The sequence below is a fragment of the Danio rerio genome, chromosome 5 (genome assembly GCF_052040795.2).
Source record: "Danio rerio strain M-AB ecotype USA chromosome 5, GRCz13ab, whole genome shotgun sequence".
In the NCBI taxonomy this organism is placed as follows: domain Eukaryota; kingdom Metazoa; phylum Chordata; class Actinopteri; order Cypriniformes; family Danionidae; genus Danio; species Danio rerio.
This window is the reverse complement of record NC_141025.1, coordinates 75,830,001-75,837,908: the sequence shown is the minus strand read 5'-3', so window position 1 is coordinate 75,837,908 and position 7,908 is coordinate 75,830,001.

Below are 7,908 nucleotides of genomic sequence, written 5' to 3'. Positions count from 1 at the left end.
TGTTCAAAATACACATTTTACATTAGGGTATAGATTTCATATACATATAGCCTGAATTTTAAGCAAAATATTCGGTCAGGGGTCCGAAACCAGCAGAATACATACCGAGAAACACCGTAAGTGTTCAAAATACACATATTCTTGGAAGATATACATTTTATTTGCCTAAAATTTAAGCAAAGTACTATTCAGTCAGTGGTTTAAAACCAGCAGAATACCACCGACAGACACCGTAATGTGTTCAAAACACACTTTTCTTCCAATAAATACGTAGCCTAAATTTAAGCAAAGTAAAACAGATTTAAATTGACGTTTATATTCAGAGACTGAAGCTAAACAATAAAACATTAACCGCGAGCTTCCTGATCATCCATTTATCAGTGCAGGGATGAAAACTTGTCACCATTTGGCAAAATTCGTCATTTTATACATAAAAAGGGTCCTCTTTTATAGTCACATATGAGTTGAAAAAGCGTGTCCTATTTTTTAAAAGGCTAATAAATTATATACAATATTTATTCCTTCTTTATTTTACAAAAAAATACAATGCTGCTTTGTACAGTATAGAAACCAATGGAAACCTTTGGAATGTCCCCACAATTCACAAAAACAAACACGAGTGAATGTGTGTGTGATTACAGCTGTACTGTAGGTGATATTAAATCATATACTGTGATTACAGTAAACGTGTGAAGGACATACTGGACACGTGCGTGTGTGTGTGTGTGTGTGTGTGTGGGGAGTCTCACCTGAGGAAAGCATTCAGACTGTCAATTGCTTTATTTTTCAGCTATGGTTGTCAGAAAGCATTCAGTCATGGCTCTCAGTCAGAAAAAAAAACTGAATGGAGGAGAGATAGAGACTGGATTAAAAAAAAGGGAAATACTGGAAAAGAGAGCGACAGAGCAAAAGAGAGAGAGAGAGAGAGAGAGAGAGAGAGACTGGAGTATGAAAAGGAGAAATGCTGGAAAAGAGGTCAAGGAGAAACATAAAGAGCAAGCAATGTGAAGTAGTGCTTTCTAACAAACTTGTACAGATATATGAGCAAGAGCAGATCCTGGAGCAGTGATATTGTTTATTTATTTACTGCAGTGCATTAAAATAAAAGGATTAGCTCACCCAAAAATGAACCTTCTGTCATTTATTGTTTGTGGTAAACCTGCATTTCTTTTCTTTCTTCCTCAGAGCACAAAACACGCGGCTGAGAAAGCCATCTCCATTACAGCCGTCTCTCCTCCAGACACTGTGAATGCTGAACGATGTGTCTTTCTGGCTAACATCTGCTTTTGTGCTGGAGCTGAATGACACATATGGGTTTGGAGGAACATCAGGCTGAGTAAATGGTTCTACTAAATCAAATTTTCATTTTTTGGGGGGGAGAGCACTGTTCCTTTGAGATACAAAGGACTGAAGAAAGGAAATTTTAAAGTGGATCAGCTTATATGAGTATAAAAGTAGATTTGCTTGAAGTGAAGCTGCTGCTCCGTAGTTGAAAGCTGGTGAGAAACTAGCCATCCTGCTATAGACCATTTTGAGGGATGTAAACAAAAACAATGGTCCCAACGTATTTCCTGTTTTACATTTTTTATTTCTATAGCTTCCGGAATCCTAAATTAGCCACATATTGATAATATTATGGTCGCTGTTTTAATGTTAAGATATGATTGAATTGTTACAGTTATGAAATAGTTCGATAACAAGCAGGAAATGTTCGTGGTATGGTCTATATTATTAATAATTAAAATGTGCAAATGTATTACATTTATTTATTACATTTATCTAAATATAATATAAGTACAGTTGAAACCAGACGTTTACATACACTTTAAAAAAAGGAACATAACCATTTTTTAAAAAACTGTCTGATGGTAAATCATACTTAACGTTTACTATTTTAGGTCTGTTAGGATTACCTAAATGATTGACATATGGTAAATGCCAAAATAATGAGAGAGTTTTTTTTATTTATTATTTTTTTTATTAATTTCTTTACAGTCAAAAGTTTACACACATTTCCTTGGTATTTTTAGCTTTGCTTTTAAACTGTATAACTTTGGTCAAGTGTTTTGGGTCTCCTTCCACAAGCTTCTCACAATAGTTTGAAGGAATTTTGGCCCATTCCTCCTGACAGAATTGGTGTAACTGAGTCAGATTTGTAGGCTGTCTTGCTTGCACAAGCTTTTTCAACTCTGCCCACAAATTTTCTATAGGATTGAGATCAGGGCTTTGTGATGACCACTCCAAAAGATTCACTCTGTGGTCCTTAAAGCACATTTGAACTAATTTGGCAGTATGCTTAGGGTCATGGTCTGTTTGGAAGACCCATTTGTGGCCAAGTTTTAATTTCCTGGCTGATGTCTTGAGATGTTGCTTCAGTATTTCTACATAATGTTCTTTCTTCATGAGGCCATCTATGCTGTGAAGTGGACCAGTCCCTCCTGCAGCAAAACAGCCCCACAACATGATGCTGCTGCCCCCATACTGCACAGTTGGGGTGGTGTTCCCAGACTTGTAAGCTTTCCCCTTTGTCCTCCAAGTGTAACACTAGTCATTATGGCCAAACAGTTCAATCTTAGTTCCATCAGACCACAGGACATGTCTCCAATAATTATTCTTTTTCCCAGTGTAATTTAGCCAATTGTAATCTGGCTTTGTTGTTGATTCTGGCTTGTTGATTTTCCCATGTTGTCACACAAGGAAGCAGTGTGTTTAAGGTTTTCCATCAATACTATTCTACAGTTGTGCCTCCAATTAACTCAAATGTTGTCAATTAGCCAATCAGAAACTTCTAAAACCTCGACACCATCATCTGAGCTTTTTCAGAGGCAGAATAATCTTATTGTATGTAAACTTGACTTTCAAGAAAAGTTATAACAATTTCTCAAAAAAAATCTCTTTAATTATTCTGCTATTAACCATAACAGAAACGAATGTGATAATCTGAACTTACCTAAAAGAAGAAAAGTTCAGTCACATTAACATCTGACTTTTTAAATGGTTATGTGCCTTTTTATACAGTGTATGTATATATATATATATATATATATATATATATATATATATATATATATATATATATATATATATAGTTACTATAAACACAAAATTGAAATAAATTTACCCAATAATAGGTTTGTTTGTATTTTATCCAATTTTGTGCTTAAAGTAACTATATATATATATATATATATATATATATATATATATATATATATATATATATATATATATATATGTATAGTTACTTTAAACACAAAATTGGATAAAATACAAACAAACCCATTATTGGGTAAATTTATTTCAATTCAATTTAATGACATGTTTAAACCCAACTGTTTGAGTTAAAACCACCCATAAATTTGTAGTGTGTACATGTTAATGATAACTGATGTCATTATTTGATCACAACTGCCAAACTTGTTGTATTGGGAAAAAATGAGGGTCGTCGCCAATCTACTGTACATTTTAGTAATTCCTAATGGTCTTAGAGGTGAAGGGAACCTTCCCACACACACACTCTCACAAACAGAGTTTCCAGAGCTTTGAGATTGGGTCGTCTGCCCATTGTTTGAAACAGGAAATAGGTCATGCAGTGTGAACAGCTGGAGGTGGACGCGGGTAAACGTGTGTGTGTGTGTGTGTGTGTGTGTGTGTGTGTGTGTGTGTGTGTGTGTGTGAAGGAACTGCTCCTCTGCCCTTTCTCTAGATGCTATAACAATTAGACTTGTAAAAATAAGCTTGTTCTGTGGTATACTTTGCCGTTTAAGAACATTTACTTTTCATAAAGAACCAGTCGCATTGGTTCTTGATTTGACTATTTAATAATTCTTAAAGGGATAGTTCACCCAAAATTGAATACTTACTAATTAATTATCCTCAAAAAACCTTATGGGTTTCTTAATTCTGTTAAACACAAAAGAAGACATGCTGAAGAAAGCTGAAAACCTGTTACCATTGACTTCCACAGTAAGAAAAACCAAATACACTCTCAGAAATAAAGGTACAGGAGCTGTCACTGGGGCGGTAGCTTTTCCAAAGGTCCACATTTGTACTTAAAATGTTCATAATGGTACCTCAAAGGTTTTTGTTTGGGTATTTTTGGGTACTAAAAGACACCTTTGAGGTACAGGTCACCTTTATCCTTGCGTTTCCATTGCCAAAAGGGTACCAATGGTTAGGGTTGAAAGTTTCAGTCAACGTCATTCTCGTAAGTAAAGCAGTACAGGTTGTTCACATATCATATGATAAGCACTTCTCACAAAACAGATGCCTTATATACATAAACACTTGTGTATAAATGTTCATTACTAACCTTTCTATGAACAGGATTTGATGCAGATCAATGATGCGAAAAAGCTTACTGTAACATCTGAAATTATATACAATAATTAAGTAAATGCAATATATACAGACCCTTACTTTCTTCAATATGTTACCAATTACAGAAAACTACACACAGCAGACATTTAGTACTTATTTGGGTTCAAAAACAACATGCAACATAAAGCCCACAGTCAGAGCAAACCTCTCATCTGTGTCTTTATTATTCACAACCACATGGAGCCTCTGTTAGTAATTCTGTCATTCCGAGTTCTTAATAGTCCAAAAGGTGATGATAATAGTTAAACATGGCCATTTGTTCATGGTTTAGGTTGCTGAAAGAATCATTTGATCCTTTGGTTTTCCGACTTTTTCCTTTTGTTTCACCTTCACGTTTGTACGTTTCTGAAAGGATAGGATGCCAAAAGCACTTCAATATTCACGCACACGTTATTATCATCAGCTCAAGAAGTTCGATATTTCAAGAAATAGACATGCGGCGAGCTCTCTAGAAAAAGTGAGCCCACGTAAAACTTGTGAAACAACAAGACACGCCAGATTTTGTTCTTCTTGGCTTTGTGGATGTTCATCAAGTTGGCGACCAGGTATGTTTGAGCTCGGGTCGACCATTTCTCCTTATTAGATGCATCTGTTATCACAATGTTATGTCTCTGCTTTTTTTTTTTAATCGTAAAAGGTCAGTAATTATTACAGTATAATGAAACATTGAGAACTATAGAAGTAACATAGAGGAAGCCAGGGGAATGAAGCGGTAAAGAAGAAAAAATAGAATAAAAAATTAATATCTGACACATTCATTCATTTTCTTTTTGGCTTAGTCCCTTTATTAATCTGCAGTCGCCACAGCAGAATGAACCGCCAACTTATCCAGCATATGTTTTAGCAGCGGATATGCCGTTCCAACTGCAACCCATCACTGGGAAATATCCATACACACTCATTCACACGCATACACTACTGACAATTTAGCCTACTCAATTCACCTGTACCGCATGTCTTTAGACTGTGGGGGAAACCGAAGCACCCGGAGGAAACCCACGCGAACGCAGGGAGAACATGCAAACTCCACACAGAAACGCCAACTGACCCAACCGAGGCTCAAACCAGCGACCTTCCTGCTGTGAGGCGACAGCACTACCTACTGCGCCACCTCGTCGCCTATCCAGCACAATATTCATTAAAAAATGATTAAAATAGAAAAATAAACTGTGTAAATAAAATACGAAAAGTTAAACAATAAATACAGAAAGTAAAGATTAAAGTAAAAATAAAATATAAAGAGTGTAAGTCTTCTTGCTTGTTGCACGCGTGAGTGATGTATCTATCTCAGTTGCACGCCCATCTCCACTTTTTGGTACCTTTCTGTTGTGCTGGGTGCCCTTTGCAAAAGGTACCCAAAAATGGTACGGTGCGGTTAACTTTTAGGTACCTTTTGACCATGGAAACGGCCATACAAGTGTACCAAAACGTATCGTACTGTACTTTGTATCTGAGAACGTAAAGGCTGATTTATACTTCTGTGTTAAGCGCACGCATATCGCAAGCTCTGTGATTGGTCGGCTTGGAAGCGCTGCAAGTGTGGGCAGGATCGAGTCCCTTGAAGTGTGTGTTTACAAGTGTCGACTGCAGGCAAGTGCACACATAGGGCGCAACCTGTGCAGTGCACATGCCCTTTTTAGTCTTGGATGGAAAGTGCCCTTCCAAAATGTACAAAAGTGCCCCCGAGACCACCCCCCCCCGGCCCTTCAGTAGGCGCGTGACAACACCGCTCGAGTATGCGCGCTCACCCCCCCCACCATCCTGCTTTATAGTACGCGCGCGACAACAACGCTTAATCAGAACGTGCGCGACAACACCGCTGTTTAATGCGCGCGCGACAACAACAACCACCCCCACCCCCCCTGCCTGCTCTTCAAAAATTTTATCCTGCACATGCCCTTTTGACAGTCTCTGTATGGGCCTGGTCGACTGTTTTACAAGGAGCTCCGGATGGAGACTGTTGTTTTGTGTTTACCTCATGGTTAAAGTTGTTGCACTTCCGCCAGTTCCTGCCTCAAAATGAGCGAGTTTGAACCACTTGTACATTAAGGAAGCGTTCAGAAAAAACAATACACCAGCAAAGAAACTCGACACATTGGAACATTTACACCTCACTGCCAACTAGCGTTTCGGAAGTGTTATTGCAGAGCAACAGAAACTGCGCTCAGAAGTCAGAAACTGCACGCAGAAGTATAAATGCACAGCTACTGCTTAACTGTAAAGGAAAACGTGGAGAGTTCCTGGTAACACTTAAAGGTTGATTTATACTTGTGCGTCAAACGCCGGCGTATGCTACGGCGCTGACGCATAGCCCTTCGCAGTGGCCGTCGGCGTCGCTGACGTGCACCTCTCAAAAAATTTAACTACATGTCGCAACAACGCGAAGCGCAAGCTCTGTGATTGGTCGGCTTGGTAGCGCTGACGAGTCTGGGCGGGACCGAGAGCCGCGCGAATGGCGCGACCCCGATGGAGCGTTTGTTTACAAGTGTGGAGTCCTGTGAAGGAGCTCCAAATGGAAAGTTTTGTTTTGTGTTTACCTCATAGTTAAAGTTGTTGCACGTCCGCCGGTTCCTGCCTCAAAATGAGCGAGTTTGAGCCACTTGTACATCCAGGAAGTGTTCAGAAAAAGCAGCGAAGAAACTCGACACACAGGAACATTTACACCTCACTGCCAACTAGCGTTTCGGAAGTGTTAATGCAGACCAACAGAAACTGCACGCAGAAGTATGAATGCACAGCTACACGCATTGCATACGCCGTGGGTCACGCCAGTCACTTGACGCAGAAGTATAAACCAGGCTTAAGTTAATGGTTACAGCTTTCTATTAAATATCTTCTCTTGTGTTCAAACTCAAAGGTTTAAAAACACTAAATAATAAGTAAACGATGACAGAGCTTTCATTTTTGAGCGAACAATCCCTTGTATAGGTGAAATGTCATTTGTTTTAATGTTAAAATACATTATTGAGCCACTCTGTTCTCGTTTTCTTACACAGTTAAAGTCAAACTGGTTGAAGTATTAATATTTCTCAGGTTTCAGGTCGTTCTTTCTCCTCTTGAGGTGTTTGTAGTCAGAATGGGGTCAGTCTAACAGAGCAGCAGTGTGTTCTGGGTAATCCTGCAGGGAGACTGAAACCCACACAGACGTCTCTTTCCGTATGCCATCAGGTATACCATACTGATACCTGTCGCCAGAGTAGGCTGAAAACAGGATGTGTATGTGTATGTATGTATATATGTGTGTGTTTGTCACGCACACACACACACACACGCACACACACACACATATATATGTACAGAAAATTCCCCTCTCTACACCTCTCCATCCTGTCTGGTCACCATGGCAACAGAGCATTTTCATGTGTCGTCTCCATTCTATCGTCCCTAATTAGAATGGGTCTGGTTTGGGTGTAAAGCCGGCGTCTCTACGTTTTGCGCAGACATGCGTGTCTGTGTATGCAGATGTTTAAAAAGCCACTAAGGAAAAGTATATGAGGCGAGTTTGCTGCATTAAAACTGCATAGACAA